This window comes from Nerophis lumbriciformis, linkage group LG09 (genome assembly GCF_033978685.3).
Source record: "Nerophis lumbriciformis linkage group LG09, RoL_Nlum_v2.1, whole genome shotgun sequence".
Classification (NCBI taxonomy): Eukaryota; Metazoa; Chordata; class Actinopteri; order Syngnathiformes; family Syngnathidae; genus Nerophis; species Nerophis lumbriciformis.
In genome coordinates, this window is record NC_084556.2 from 6,622,501 (window position 1) to 6,640,000 (window position 17,500).

The 17,500-nt window shown below is 40.1% G+C and overlaps 1 protein-coding gene across 1 annotated transcript in view; it reads right to left on the minus strand.

Moving 5' to 3' along the window:
- Positions 1-17,500, minus strand: part of tmem132e (transmembrane protein 132E) — a 1,169,142-nt gene that overhangs the window by 794,687 nt on the left and 356,955 nt on the right. The gene's annotated exons all lie outside the window — the stretch shown is intronic.

The following is a 17,500-nucleotide window of genomic DNA, read 5'->3' on the forward strand; positions in this document are numbered from 1 at the left end:
ACTTTTAATCACAAGGGTTTTATCTCTCACCTGTGTAAGTTTGAAGGCGAAACGACAAACGCTCTCAGAGGAGATAGATTTTGAAGAAAGGTGACCGCTTTTTACAAAAATGTTGTGTTGAAGGGGGAATAGCAAACTTCCTGTTGATTTTTGCTGGGGGTTGTCAATTTATGAAATGTAGGTCTAAGTGAGACCTACATAGAGGATTTTGTTTCATGTCTCTCCGACCTTCCCAGTGGGAGTTACAGGCAGTTTTGTAATTTTTTTCATCCGAGGAGCAGTTTTTTGTGCGTTTTATTAAAAAATTGCTGTAGAGCACAATTTTTAGATTTGGGGTTAGGTTTTTTCATTAGATCACAGTTTTAGCCAGTCCTGATGTGTGTGTTAAGTTCGGTGAGTTTTGAAGCATGTTAAGGGGGTCAAATTACAGCTCAAAGAGGCAAAAGTGACTGTTTTTAGTACTTTTTTGTCTTGAAGGGGGAATTGCCAACTTCCTGTTGATTTTAGCCCGAGAATGTACCATTATGAAAGTTAGGTCTGAGTCAGACCTACATAGAGGATTTTGTTTCATGTCTTTCCGACCTTCCTAGTGGGAGTTACAGGCAGTCTAGTTGTTTTTTTTCCTAGGGGGCGCTAGAGCGCAATTTTGATTTTTGCAGTTTGGTTTTTTTATTAAAAGACAACTTTCGCAGGTCCTGATGTGTGGGTCAAATATGGTGAGTTTTGAAGCATGTTAAGTGGGTCAAATTAGTGCTCGAAGAGGCGGCGGAAGAATAATAAAGAATAAAACGAACGAATAACAATAGGTCCTTATGTCCCATTGCATAAGGACTCCCTTCGGGAGTCCTTTTGCAATGGGCCATTGCGGGCCCTAATAATAATAACTTAGAAAAACAATAGGTCCTTATGTCCCATTGCATAAGGACTCCCTGTGGGAGTCCTTTTGCAATGGGCCATTGCGGGCCCTAATAAAGAATAAAACCTTAGAAATTCAATAGGTCCTTATGTCCCATTGCATAAGGACTCCCTGTGGGAGTCCTTTTGCAATGGGCCATTGCGGGCCCTAATAATAATAATTCAAAAATATCAATGGCACATCAAATAAAATTTAAATAAAAATGTAATGCCTCTTTTCTACTTGCAGCCTTCTGAGGTAAATATCAAAATAAACTTTTTCCACAGGCTAATAATACATTTGAAAATAAAATAACAATAATAAATGAATCAAACATTCAAGCCTTGAAGTAGCAAGAGAACGTTAATAAATAAAACGTTAATTATTGCTCAGTTTGCTACACTGATTTGCTTTAACACTGAATATGGAACAAGCAACGCTTATATAACTTAATAGTGCAACATCAACTTTTAAAAAAACAAACAAAAAAACATCAATGGTATATTAAATCAAATTTAAATAAAAAAATGCAATGCCTCTTTTCTATTTGCAGCCTTCTGAGGTAAATATCAACATTAACTTTTTCCACAGGCTAATACATTTGAAAATAAAAGAACAATTAATAAAACAACCATTCAGGCCTTTTTACTGCTCAGTTTGCAACACACTGATCTAATCTGATGTGCCCAAGCCAGATACCTGCCATCTTTTATAAATAATGATAAATGGGTTATACTTGTATAGCGCTTTTCTACCTTCAAGGTACTCAAAGCGCTTTGACACTATTTCCACATTTACCCATTCACACACACATTCACACATAATGTCGGGGCTCAGGTGGGCGGGGTTTGGTGGTAGCGGGGGGGTGTATATTCTAGCGTCCCGGAAGAGTTAGTGCTGCAAGGGGTTCTGGGTATTTGTTGTGTTGTGTTTATGTTGTGTTACGGTGCGGATGTTCTCCCGAAATGTGTTTGTCATTCTTGTTTGGTGTGGTTTCACAGTGTGGCGCATATTTGTAACAGTGTTAAAGTTGTTTATGCGGCCACCCTGAGTGTGACCTGTATGGCTATTGATCAAGTATGCCTTGCATTCACTTATGTGTGTGTAGAAGCCGCATGTATCACTGTTTGTATGGAGAAAAAGCAAACGTGACGACAGGTTGTAGAGGACACTAAAGGCAGTCCGGGTGGAAATCGGGAGAAATTCGTGAGAATGGTTGCCCTGGGAGACTTTCGAGAGGGGCACTGAAAATCGGGAGGGTTGGCAAGTATGAGTATTAGCGGTGAATGCTGTGTTACAGCGGCACCGCCGCTGTATAATACCGGCGGGCCAGCTCTAATGTTAATTTGATATTGCCTCAAGGGCCAAATGAAATTACACGGCGGGCCAAATTTGGCCCGCGGGCCAGAGTTTGACACCCATGCCTTAAACAAATAATTATTTAACCTAAGCACCGTGTCAGCCACTTCAAACCATCATTTAAGGTTCCCCTCCTTGGATAATTTTTTACATGGGTAAGTTCTTGAATCTCCGGCTCTTAGCTTTGTATGGACTCATCGATCGTTTACAAACTGAGTTCGGAGAGGAAGTGAAGTCAGAAAGACCGCGCCCCACACAGGAAGTGACGTCAGATAGAACGTGCCACAGCCAGCTGTTTCCACTCGGGGGTAAACACTACATCCAGACATGCTACTTCTACTTCTTTTCCATGTACAGACGCTTGGGGAAATCACACATGAATACCATAAGAGAAAGCGATTGCAGCTATCTGGGATACAACACTTCTCAGACGACAAGAGAACTTTCCAATGTCCAGATCAGCTGTGATTCTGCTTACCGAAAAACTTTGTCAATTTGTCGAAGGAGAAACAATCAGAACGCGGGCTCCCGTGGATGTGATAAAAAAAAAAGGTAGCGTGTGCTTTGTATTACCTGGCCGACGAGGGAAGACTGCGGAAAATGTATGTCGCGGACTCAACGTCTAAGTCCAGAGTATATAAAGTCACCAAAAACAAATGGACAATGAAGGTGAAGGCAAAAGAGCGAGGAGTGTCCTGACCAGATATCTAGATCCCTAGATTGATTGATGTAAAATGTTCTTTATCACATTGTTTACTTTCACGTGTCCATTACATTTTTGATTCATGTATGATGGCTCAGGTGTGATTCACCACAATAGGGCCCCACAGCACACTGGATTCCAGTTAATTGAAATACCACAACACTGGATATTGTTCAGATAAGAACTTGCACACAAAGCAACACTGGAGGTGACTATGACGTGCGCATTTTCCGCGCATGCGTACTAGGTCGCGTTGCGCCGGTGAACGGAGGGGGGGAAGGGGGTCTTCAACGACCATTGTGTGTGTGTGGACAAGGATAAGGTTAGGTGGGATTTACCCTGAATAACCTCAGCCGGCTTAGTGTAGAAGTGCCTTAGAGAAAAATCTAACTGAAAACATCTGTATGCACATGCAGCACTTAAGACCTTTAGCATATGTGTATGTCAGAGGTGTCCAAAGTGCGGCCCGGGGACCATTTGCGGCCCACAGCTAATCGTTTACCGGCCCCCCACACATTCTGCAAAAATTGCAAAATTGATAGTTTTGCAAAAATTAAAAAAAACATTTGAAAAAAAGTGGAATGAGGTGAAATCTAACGAGAAAAAGTTGCAATGTTGCCATTGCTTGAGAAAAAAAAAAAAAAAAAAAAAGACAAAAAAATCTATGTTACAATGAATTATTACTTTAAAAATGTCACTTTAAAATGTTTTATGTGGAAAAAATATTGCATATATTGTGTGGTTGCCATATAAAAACATCAAGGTTTTATTTGACAAAAGAGCATAAAACAAACAAAATAATAGTTCAAACGTAAAATCGACAGATACAGGTAAAAGCCAGTAAATTAGAATATTTTGAAAAACTTGATTTATTTCAGTAATTGCATTCAAAAGGTGTAACTTGTACATTATATTTATTCATTGCACACAGACTGATGCATTCAAATGTTTATTTCATTTAATTTTGATGATTTGAAGTGGCAACAAATGAAAATCCAAAATTCCGTGTGTCACAAAATTAGAATATTACTTAAGGCTAATACAAAAAAGGGATTTTTAGAAATGTTGGCCAACTGAAAAGTATGAAAATGAAAAATAAGAGCATGTACAATACTCAATACTTGGTTGGAGCTCCTTTTGCCTCAATTACTGCGTTAATGCGGCGTGGCATGGAGTCGATGAGTTTCTGGCACTGCTCAGGTGTTATGAGAGCCCAGGTTGCTCTGATAGTGGCCTTCAACTCTTCTGCGATTTTGGTCTGGCATTCTGCATCTTCCTTTTCACAATACCCCACAGATTTTCTATGGGGCTAAGGTCAGGGGAGTTGGCGGACCAATTTAGAACAGAAATACCATGGTCCGTAAACCAGGCACGGGTAGATTTTGCGCTGTGTGCAGGCGCCAAGTCCTGTTGGAACTTGAAATCTCCATCTCCATAGAGCAGGTCAGCAGCAGGAAGCATGAAGTGCTCTAAAACTTGCTGGTAGACGGCTGCGTTGACCCTGGATCTCAGGAAACAGAGTGGACCGAAACCAGCAGATGACATGGCACCCCAAACCATCACTGATGGTGGAAACTTTACACTAGACTTCAGGCAACGTGGATCCTGTGCCTCTCCTGTCTTCCTCCAGACTCTGGGACCTCGATTTCCAAAGGAAATGCAAAATTTGCATGGTTGGGTGATGGTTTGGGGTGCCATGTCATCTGCTGGTGTCGGTCCACTCTGTTTCCTGAGATCCAGGGTCAACGCAGCCGTCTACCAGCAAGTTTTAGAGCACTTCATGCTTCCTGCTGCTGACCTGCTCTATGGAGATGGAGATTTCCAGTTCCAACAGGACTTGGCGCCTGCACACAGCGCAAAATCTACCCGTGCCTGGTTTACGGACCATGGTATTTCTGTTCTAAATTGGCCCGCCAACTCCCCTGACCTTAGCCCCATAGAAAATCTGTGGGGTATTGTGAAAAGGAAGATGCAGAATGCCAGACCCAAAAACGCAGAAGAGTTGAAGGCCACTATCAGAGCAACCTGGGCTCTCATAACACCTGAGCAGTGCCAGAAACTCATCGACTCCATGCCACGCCGCATTAACGCAGTAATTGAGGCAAAAGGAGCTCCAACCAAGTATTGAGTATTGTACATGCTCATATTTTTCATTTTCATACTTTTCAGTTGGCCAACATTTCTAAAAATCCCTTTTTTGTATTAGCCTTAAGTAATATTCTAATTTTGTGACACACGGAATTTTGGATTTTCATTTGTTGCCACTTCAAATCATCAAAATTAAATGAAATAAACATTTGAATGCATCAGTCTGTGTGCAATGAATAAATATAATGTACAAGTTACACCTTTTGAATGCAATTACTGAAATAAATCAAGTTTTTCAAAATATTCTAATTTACTGGCTTTTACCTGTATATCTGAAGTTGATCTCGTAATTTAAGTGTGAAAAGTTTTTTAAAAAAAACTAATAAAAATGTATCACTTTATGAGTGGGAGACCTTTTGGATCCCAAATATATTTAGTGGGATTTTATTTAACTTTTCACTGTGATTACTCAAAAATATTAAAGAATTCAAATCAATGGTGTACTGCATTATTGATCTTTTAGGACTCTAATTACTAAATACTGCATATTTCAGTTTTACTATAAAAAACAAAGTTGTCTTTGACAGAAAAGGCATAAAACCTGTTTTTTTTTGTTTTTTTACTTGATATCAACCTGAAGTTGATATAGAGATATACTGTAAAAAATAATAATAATAATTTGACTTATTTTTAACATTTTAATGACTGAGACCCTTGACCCTTGATTGGTCCCCGGGAGCCCTAAAGGTTAAAAAAAAAAAATCTATATATTTTGTTATGGGATCAGTGTCAGAGCTTGGTTCGCATTGCCGGCAGTAAGTCGGACACGTTTCCGGTGAGGGTTGGACTCCGCCAAGGCTGCCCTTTGTCACCGATTCTGTTCATAACTTTTATGGACAGAATTTCTAGGCGCAGTCAAGGCGTTGAGGGGATCCGGTTTGGTGGCTGCAGGATTAGGTCTCTGCTTTTTGCAGATGATTTGGTCCTGATGGCTTCATCTGGCCAGGATCTTCAGCTCTCACTGGATCGGTTCGCAGCCGAGTGTGAAGCGACTGGGATGAGAATCAGCACTTCCAAGTCCGAGTCCATGGTTCTCGCCCGGAAAAGGGTGGAGTGCCATCTCCGGGTTGGGGAGGAGATCTTGCCCCAAGTGGAGGAGTTCAAGTACCTCGGAGTCTTGTTCACGAGTGAGGGAAGAGTGGATCGTGAGATCGACAGGCGGATCGGTGCGGCGTCTTCAGTAATGCGGACGCTGTATCGATCCGTTGTGGTGAAGAAGGAGCTGAGCCGGAAGGCAAAGCTCTCAATTTACCGGTCGATCTACGTTCCCATCCTCACCTATGGTCATGAGCTTTGGGTTATGACCGAAAGGACAAGATCACGGGTACAAGCGGCCGAAATGAGTTTCCTCCGCCGGGTGGCGGGGCTCTCCCTTAGAGATAGGGTGAGAAGCTCTGTCATCCGGGAGGAGCTCAAAGTAAAGCCGCTGCTCCTCCACATCGAGAGGAGCCAGATGAGGTGGTTCGGGCATCTGGTCAGGATGCCACCCGAGCGCCTCCCTAAGGAGGTGTTTAGGGCATGTCCGACCGGTAGGAGGCCACGAGGAAGACCCAGGACACGTTGGGAAGACTATGTCTCCCGGCTGGCCTGGGAACGCCTCGGGATCCCCCGGGAGGAGCTGGACGAAGTGGCTGGGGAGAGGGAAGTCTGGGCTTCCCTGCTTAGGCTGCTGCCCCCGCGACCCGACCTCGGATAAGCGGAAGAAGATGGATGGATGGATGGATGGTTTGAAAATGAAAAATATCCAAATGGCCCCCGTATGCTTAAATTTTTCCGTGTGTGGCCCTCAGTGGAAAAAGTTTGGACACCCCTGGTGTATGTGGAATTAAATTATGCAATGGGTTAAGCAGAGAAATCAAACAATGTACTGATATGATCCAATTTAAGACGCTGTTCAAACTACAAGCGTTTGCAAAGTACAAATAAGAATGTTGATAATTGTCATGAATTTATTGAAAATGAAATGTTATCCATTTGAACTACTTATGAGAAGAACTGATTTACAACACATTGATGTGAATTGCAAGTTATAACACTTTTTTTTTTATTATTGAACTTGATGCAAGTTATAACACTTTTGTTTTATTTATTATTGAACTTGATGCAAGTAATAACACTTTTTTTGATTTATTATTGAACTTGATGCAAGTTATTTGATTTATTATTGAACTTGATGCAAGTTATAACACTTTTATTTGATTTATTATTGAACGTGGTGCAAGTTATAACACTTTTTTATTGAACTTGATGCAAGTTATAACACTTTTGTTTTATTTATTATTGAACTTGATGCAAGTTATAACACTTTTTTGATTTATTATTGAACTTGATGCAAGTTATTTGATTTATTATTGAACTTGATGCAAGTTATAACACTTTTTTTGATTTATTATTGAACGTGATGCAAGTTATAACACTTTTTGATTTATTATTGAACTTGATGCACGTTATAACACTGTTTTGATTTATTATTGAACTTAATGCAAGTTATAACACTTTTTTTGATTTATTATTGAACTTGATGCAAGTTATAACACTTTTATTTGATTTATTATTGAACTTGCCACATACACCCCTGGTGTATGTGGAATTAAATTATGCAATGGGTTAAGCAGAGAAATCAAACAATGTACTGATATGATCCAATTTAAGACGCTGTTCAAACTACAAGCGTTTACAAAGTACAAATAAGAATGTTGATAATTGTCATGAATTTATTGAAAATGAAATGTTATCCATTTTAACTACTTTTGAGAAGAACTGATTTACAACACATTGATGTGAATTGAGTACAAAATAAGAACAGGACGCATGTGTTAGTAATTGCTATGAAGAGAATCAGAGGGATGGTTAAATAAGCTGTGCTTCTTCCTACTCCTTTTTTGGACATGTTCCAAAGACATGCACCTGGGGATAGGTTGATTGGCAACACTAAATTGGCCCTAGTGTGTGAATGTGAGTGTGAATGTTGTCTGTCTATCTGTGTTGGCCCTGCGATGAGGTGGCGACTTGTCCAGGGTGTACCACCGCCTTCCGCCCGAATGCAGCTGAGATAGGCTGCGGCACCCCCCGCGACCCCAAAAGGGACAAGCGGTAGAAAATGGATGGATGTTGTAAAGACAATATGTGATATATCATACTGATACTGTATCCATCCATACATGTTCAAAGTCCATCTTTAATCATTGCCGCAACTCCAGTCAATGCACGGTCGGCCGTAATGTAATAAGGAGCCGCGTCGCACACGTGCTCCCCCGTAATAATTAGCTGGTCTAGTGCGCATCCGTCAGCCAGACCACTAACCCCGCCTCCTCCTCAGGGTTGACACACAAGTGGAAGTGAAGACACAATCTCACATGTGATTGGATTTTGCAACTAGATTTCCCAGAGGAAATAGAGTGGGGCCTCCATTTGCGATCATTTCTGTCTACAAACATTTCAATCGAGCCAAATATGCCTCTGTGTGCAAACCATACAAACTCTTAATACTAGAGATGTCCCCACCCGATCCTTAAGATCAGCCGATCAGCTGCTGTTGACGGTCCCTGACACAAGGCTGAAGCTTAGAGGTGACAGAGCTTTCGCCGTTGCTGCTCCCAAGCTCTGGAACGACCTACCCCTGAGTGTTAGACAAGCCTCCTCTCTTCCTGTTTTTAAATCTCTCTTAAAAACATACTTTTATTCCATGGCTTTTAACACTGAGTGATATCCATCCTGCAATGGCGCCCCATAATACACCTGCTGTGATCCTGTTTTTATGTTTTTTATTAATTCTATTTTAATTATTTATTTTTTATCGTGTTCTGTTTGTGTTGTGTTGTGTTTGCTCGGTACTCGTTTTATCTTTTAACCTGTTCATTGTACAGCACTTTGGCTACCCCTGTGGTAAATTTTAAATGTGCTTTATAAATAAAGTTGATTTGATTTGATTTGATTTGATGTCCGATAATGGCTTTTTTTTGCCGATATCCGATATTGCGATATTGTCCAACCCTTAATTACCGATTCCGACATAACCGATACCGATATATACAGTCGTGGAATTAACACATTATTATGCATAATTTTGTTGTGATGCCCCGCTGGATGCATTAAACAATGTAACAAAGTTTTCCAAAATAAATCAACTCAAGTTATGGAAAAAAATGCCAACATGGCACTGCTATATTTATTATTGGAGTCACAAAGTTCCTGAGTTGGGGCCTACGTGATGATGCTGTGTGATTGTTATAACGGGTTTTTAAAGTGTTTTCTGTGAGCCCAATATATGTCTCTGTGTTTGAGTTGTCTTTGCGGGTGACGCTGGCTTGATAGACAACTGATGCTTTCAAACAGACTCCGTTAAGTGGGCAGTTAAGTCTTTGTCTGCAATTGCACCTACCTGTGGAGTTGGGGTTGTTAGTGGTGTCGGCTGTCTGTCTGTCTGGGTGTGCTCAGAATCTTTTTGTTGTTTGTATCAATGGTTTGTTTGATATTCATCATGCAGCTGTAGCTAAGTCTCAAATAAATCCTCTTGAATATCTTGAGTACGTGTTTTTTGGGGAAGTGCCTGTCAGTGAGTGCAAGGAATGGATGTCCAATATTCGTGCTGACATTTTTGTTGACCTAAGGAATATTCCGCTTACTCCGGTATTGAGCACTGTTTAATGGATAAACCACAGCAACCTTGGCTATATATACATAAATACATACATATATATATATATATATATATACATAAATACATACATATATATATATATATATATATATATTCACGGTGGCAGAGAGGTTAGTGCATCTGCCTCACAATACGAAGGTCCTGAGTAGTCATGGGTTCAATCCCGGGCTCGGGATCTTTCTGTGTGGAGTTTGCATGTTCTCCCCGTGACTGCGTGGGTTCCCTCCGGGTACTCCGGCTTCCTCCCACCTCCAAAGACATGCACCTGGGGATAAGTTGATTGGCAACACTAAATTGGCCCTAGTGTGTGGATGTGAGTGTAAATGTTGTCTGTCTATCTGTGTTGGCCCTGCGATGAGTTGGCGACTTGTCCAGGGTGTACCCCGCCTTCCGCCCGATTGTAGCTGAGATAGGCTCCAGCGCCCCCCGCGACCCCAAAGGGAATAAGCGGTAGCAAATGGATGGATGGATGGATATATATATATATATATATATATATATATATATATATATATATATATATATATATATATATATATATATATATATATATATATATATACATACATACATACATACATACATACATACATACATATATATATATATATATATATATATATATATATATATATATATATATATATACATACACACATATATATATATATATATATATATATATATATTACACATATATATATATATATATATATTACACATATATATATATATATATGTATATATACATATATTATATACATATATTATATATATACAGTATATATACATATATATATATATATATATACACATACATATGTATATATATATACATATATTATATATATATACATATATTATATATATACATATATTTTATATATATATATATATATATATATATAAATCAACTTTATTTATATATATATATATATATATATATATATATATATATATATATATATATATATATATATATATATATATATATATATATCTCAGTGACGTGCGGTGAGGTTCATGACTGGTGAGGCACTGACTTCATCACAGTCAGATTTACAAACATATGAACCCTAAAGAGTATCTTATTCACCATTTGATTGGCAGCAGTTAACGGGTTATGTTTAAAAGCTCGTACCAGCATTCTTCCCTTGGAATTGGGGGTTAAATCACCAAAAATGATTCCCGGGCGCGGCGCCGCTGCTGCCCACTGCTCCCCTCACCTCCCAGGGGGTGAACAAGGGGATGGGTCAAATGCAGAGGACACATTTCACCACACCTAGTGTGTGTGTGACAATCATTGGTACTTTAACTTAACTTTAACTTTACACATACAAACTGTAGCACACAAAAAAGCACATTTAATAAAAAAACGTTATTATGGTCTTATCTTTACTTAGAAATGCGCCGCTGTTGTGCTGGATTAATGACTAAAGCCCTCACTTCAACTTTACACGTGCAAGATTGAATCTATTTAAAAAAGTGTAACCGAGGGTTTATAAATGTCGCCTATACTGTATGAAACTACAAAATAACAAACACGGAGGCTCCAGTTTACACGACGACCACTTTATTTACCTTCTTTCAAAAACTTCCGCTCCACTCCAACGTGTCAAAATTCCGCTCTTAGCGCCTTCAAAATAAGAGCTCAAGGCATATACTGTATAACAGCGCATAACAGGAACTTAACATCACAAAGAGGAAAGCCCATAAAAATAGGTTACAAAAGTTATTTAATAAGAAGCCAAAAAGTGCAAAAACAATAATGTTCGTGTTGGAGGAGTTGTGAATTAGGTACACCTGCAGTCTGCAGGTGTACCTAATGTTGTGGCCCTGCAGTCATTCACAACTCCTCCAACACGAACATTATTGTTTTTGCACTTTTTGGCTTCTTATGAAATAACTTTTTTAAATAGATTCAATCTTGCACGTGGAAAGTTTAAGTGTGGGCTTTAGTTGATATAACACTCCCGTCAGGGGGTGCAAATTCTACGACGGGGGTGCAGGAGGCGAGCCTCAGCCAGTGCGTCTTTTGCAGCCGTTTTATGATCGCTCAGCACAAGAAATACGTTACACACATACAGTTGTTGACAAAATATACTGTACATTATATACCTCAGCTAACTAAACTATGGAAATGTATAATATAGTTCATATAGCAATACGGTCTCACTGCACAGCAGGCCAGCAGTTAGCCGAGTCCGCAATCCATGGTGAGGCACTGAGTGACATGCCTCGACTGGCTGCTGTTCACCGCACCGTCTCTTCTCAGTATTTGAACGGCAAATGTGAAAATTCAGCGATTTTGAATAAAAATAATCTAAAACTGGTGAAGTTAAATGGAAAATAACTTTATAGTATAATCACTGGATACATTTAACAAGTTAATATATATTTTTTTCTTTTTACATTTTTTTTCTTTCCATGATGGCAGGTGAGGCCCCGCCTCACCTGCCTCTAGTGACTGCACGTCACTGATATATATATATGCATATAAACAAAGACACCTAACTGTTTTTATATTGTTTTACTTTCTTTTTTTTTCAAGAAAATGTTTTTAATTTATTTATCTTATTTTATTAATTTTTTTAAAAAGTACCTTATCTTCACCATACCTGGTTGTCCAAATTAGGCATAATAATGTGTTAATTCCACGACTGCACATATCGGTTGATATCGGTATCGGGTGGTATCGGTAATTAAAGAGTTGGACAATATCGGAATTTTGGATATCGGCAAAAAGCCATTATCGGACATCCCTATCCACGACTGTATATATCGGTATCGGTTGATATCGGTATCGGTAATTAAGAGTTGGACAATATCGAAATATCGGATATAGGTAAAAAAGACATTATCGGACATCTCTAATCGTAACATATGTCTTATAATTCTAAACAGAGTAGTAAAAATGTGTATCTTGGAATAAGTGTTACAAAAATGTGCAAAAATCCAAAGAAAAAGCAAAACATGTCAGTTTGAACTCGAGGTCGAATTGCCTTAACCTCAGTAGGGTGAATTGTTTTATCGCAACATAACTTTACATCTTTAAACCGAATTTTGAAGTGGTCTCTTGGAATAAGTGTTTGAAAAATGGTGCAAAAAGCTAAAGAAAAAGCCAAACATGATATCAGTTTGAACTGGGGGTCTAATGACTGATTTCAATATCTACTGTCGTCAAGTTTGATGTTCCTCCAGAAAAAAAGCAATCTAAATCTCAAAAGCACTTTGACTGCCGAGAAGATGTCTGCATGTTTGATCAACAAGTAAAGAATTGTTCACAGCCTAAAAACCAAGCAAAGTCCACAGCCTCCATTTGTACGAGGTGATGCTTCACCATCATGATGTCCTCACAGGGGAAGATGAGGGATGATGGCGAGGGATTAAAGGACGGTGGCGTTAATAAGACCCGGCGGCCATGTGCCGCTGCTGCCATCCCTCTAGACCGTCGGCGCTCTGCTGACGGGTGTAATTTCCTGCGTTGGCGTTGAAGGTGACAGCGCTGACAAGAGCAAAAAAAAAAAAAAAAAAAAAAAAAAAAAGGCAGAGTAGGACGGATGCTTTTACGGCGTTTGATGGGAAAGAGTGCTTGTTGGGCGAAGACCAAGGCTTCCAAAGTGCAGCCCGGGATTGTTTTTTATTGACCCGCCGCTTATTGTAAAAATGCAACTCGTTCATTTTTAATGAGACGCTGCGCTCATTTGCTTTGTCACAAAACTAAGATGAGAACAGCAAAAAAATATTTTTTTTGAAAATACAAATATCAACCTAATCACTCTAGTATCGATCATTTAGGTATCAAGACCAGCAATTTATATATCGATCCGCCCTCCCCTTATGTGTACGCCTGGCACCAACTGTTACTATAACAAAATCTTCTCTTATTGACTGTCTCATTTCCTGCTATTATCTGCTAACTTTCTGCTCTAACATGCACACTTCTTAGACTTTACTGAGCACTTCTCTTGTTTCAAACTACCACTACCACGTCAACTCCTGGCAACATGTTTAGCCTCGTCCTCCAGTGATAATACTACCGTATTTTCCGCACTATAAGGCGCACCGGATTATTAGCCGCACCTTCAATGAATGGCATATTTCATAACTTTGTCCACCAATAAGCCGCCCCGGACTATAAGCCGTGCCTACGCTGCGCTAAAGGGAATGTCAAAAAAACAGTCAGATAGGTCAGTCAAACTTTAATAATATATTGAAAACCAGCGTTCTAACAACTCTGTCCCAAAATGTACGCAAATGTGCAATCACAAACATAGTAAAATTCAAAATAGTGCAGAGCAATAGCAACATAATGTTGCTCGAACGTTAATGTCACAACACACAAAATAAACATAGCGCTCACTTTCTGAAGTTATTCTTCATTCGTAAATCCTTCGTCTTCGGTGTCCGAAGTGAAAAGTTGGGCAAATGTGAGATCCAAAATGGACGGTTCCGTCTCGTCGAAGTCATCGGAGTCAGTGTCACTGTTATCCAGCAGTTCTGTGAATCCTGCCTTCCGGAAAGCTCGGACCACAGTTGTGACCGAAATATCTGCCCAGGCATTTACGATCCACTGGCAGATGTTGGCGTCGTCTGGCGCTGCCTCCGTCTTAGTGAATGTGTGTTCGCCTTCTGTCATCCACTGTTCCCACGCAGTTAGCAGTCTAGCTTCGAATGCCCTGTTGACACCAATATCTAGCGGCTGGAGGTCTTTTGTCAATCCACCCGGAATGACGGCGAGTATTGAATTAAGCGCGTAAGCGTGTCTCTTAAAGTGATGTTATGAGCTAGCAAATATAACAACTACACTACCCAGCATGCAACGATAGTTACGAGCATGCGCGGTAGCCCTGAGAAGCGTTGTATGCTGGCAGTTAGAATGTGGTTATGAGCACGCTGTGAGTAAACGTTGAGAACTCAGTTAACACGCCTCGTCTGCATTATTTATAATTAGACAGACAACACACTTAATAGGAGCCATTTTGGGGTCTTTACATAAACACACAAATGGAAATGAAACGTCACATATCCCAGCATGCACCGCGCGCTTCTTCGTCATCCACTGTTCCCACGCAGTTAGCAGTCTAGCTTCGAATGCCCTGTTGACACCAATATCTAGCGGCTGGAGGTCTTTTGTCAATCCACCCGGAATGACGGCGAGTATTGAATTAAGCGCGTAAGCGTGTCTCTCAATGTGCTGTTATGAGCTAGCAAATATAACAACTACACTACCCAGCATGCAACGATAGTTACGAGCATGCGCGGTAGCCCTGAGAAGCGTTGTTGTATGCTGGCAGTTAGAATGTGGTTATGAGCACGCTGTGAGTAAACGTTGAGAACTCAGTTAACACGCCTCGTCTGCATTATTTATAATTAGACAGACAACACACTTAATAGGAGCCATTTTGGGGTCTTTACATAAACACACAAATGGAAATGAAACGTCACATATCCCAGCATGCACCGCGCGCTTCTTCTTCTTCCGGGGGCGGGTGGTTGCTTACAGTACAAGAAGGAGCGCTTCCTGTTCTATGGGGGCGGGTGCTTACCTTGGCGGTTGCTTGCGTAGAAGAATAAGCGCTTCCTGCTCTACCGGGAAAAAAGATGGCGGCTGTTTACCGAAGTTGCGAGAACGAAACTTTATGAAAATGAATCTTAATATTTATCCATATATAAAGCGCACCGGGTTAAAAGCCGCACTGTCAGCTTTTGAGTAAATTTGTGGTTTTTAGGTGCGGCTAATGGTGCGGAAAATACGGTACTTTATTCATACCAAAGACTATAAAAATGGGACCGGTTACCTCCCTGCTTGGCACTCAGCATCAAGGGTTGGAATTGGGGGTTGAATCACCAAAAATGATTCCCGGGCGCGGCCACCGCTGATGCTCACTGCTCCCCTCACCTCCCAGTGGGTGATCAAGGGTGATGGGTCAAATGCAGAGAATAATTTCGCCACACCTAGTGTGTGTGTGTGACAATCATTGGTACTTTAACTTAACTTAATATACTAAGAAATACAGTTTATTTGCTATTATGGAAGTGATTATTTGTAACTTATTACTGTGTATGGCCATACATAATTACAAACCCTGTTTCCATATGAGTTGGGAAATTGTGTTAGATGTAAATATGAACGGAATACAATGATTTGCAAATCCTTTTCAACCCATATTCAATTGAATGCACTACAAAGACAAGATATTTGATGTTCAAACTGATAAACGTTGTTTTTTTTGTTGCAAATAATCATTAATGAACCTATTATTAATAGGTTCATTATGTCTCTACTTAGAGTCCAAACCATGCCCAAAGACCAGTTGGGGGCCTAAACAGGCTGTAGAAACCATTAAAAAACATTTGAAAATATTTGTAGTTAGTTACCACTAAGTGAGAAAACTAAATAAAGTAAATGTGCTTGTTCTACCTACCTAAGTTTGCATCTTCTTGATAATTCCTCAATTTAGTTTTTTTTAATCAATTTATTTGCAGCTAGTTCCCCTCTCTATGTCACAGTAAGACCCATTTCTAGTTCTATGGTTATCATCGCATACATGACTGGAAAAACAACTACGTTTGACGATTTTTCTGAGAAAACTTGGATCACACTCTAAATTGTGGTTTTTCCAGGAATAAATAATTACCATTAAATAAATCCATTTAATAAAGTCAAATACAAATAAGGCAACACGAGAAGTATCCAACAAGTAAATATGTACAGCAGAAATGATCATCTACATCGGTCATGTCAAACTCAAGGCCTGGGGTCCAGATCTGGCCCGCCACATCATTTTATGTGGCCCACAAAGGCCTGGAAATAATATGCGTCAATAAAGTACTTTATCTTTTCTTACCAAATGTGTTTGTTCTTTCCATTTTAACAGAACAAAAAATGCAGGTACCGCATGACATTGCATACCTTTTAAACCAGTGGTTCTCAACCTTTTTTCAGTGATGTACCCCCTGTGAATTTTTTTTTAATTCAAGTACCGTATTTTCCGCACCATAAGGCGCCCTGGGTTGTAAGCCGCGCCTTCAATGAACGGCATATTTCAAAACTTTGTCCACCCATAAGCCGCCCCGTGTTGTAAGCCGCATCTAACTGCGCTAAAGGAATGTCAAAAAAACAGTCATGGAATCGTATATCAACATGGACGGAGCTGCTGAAAAAAGCCACCCGGCCTCTTCGCGTAAACTTAAACTTACCTTAACCACTCGCTCATCTTTTCTTCATCCATCCCTTCGAGTTAGCTTTTATGATGACGCCGGCTGGAAAGGTCTCTTTTGGCAAGGTCTTCCTTTTGAATATCACCATGGGTGGAAGTTTCTGGCCATTAGCATGGCAAGCTAGAACCACAGTGAAGGATGACTTCTCATTCCCTGTGGTGCGAATATTCACCGTACGTGCTCCCGTTGTATCCACAGTGCGGTTCACAGGAATATCAGTTGCTGTGAAATAGTAATCCGTGTGCGGATGGAGAGATTGCGTCTTTTCATGAACCGGATCCCTGTCACTTGGTAGGAGCCATTTTGTGGTCTTTACAGATGTAAACACACAAAGGAAATGAAACGTACGGTATATCCGCGCGCTTTTTCTTCGTATACGCGGGCGGGTGGTTGCTTACAGTAGAAGAAGAAGCGCTTCCTGTTCTATGGGGGCGGGTGCTTACCTTGGCGGTTGCTTGCGTAGAAGAAGAAGCGCTTCCTGTTCTACCGGGAAAAAAGATGGCGGCTGTTT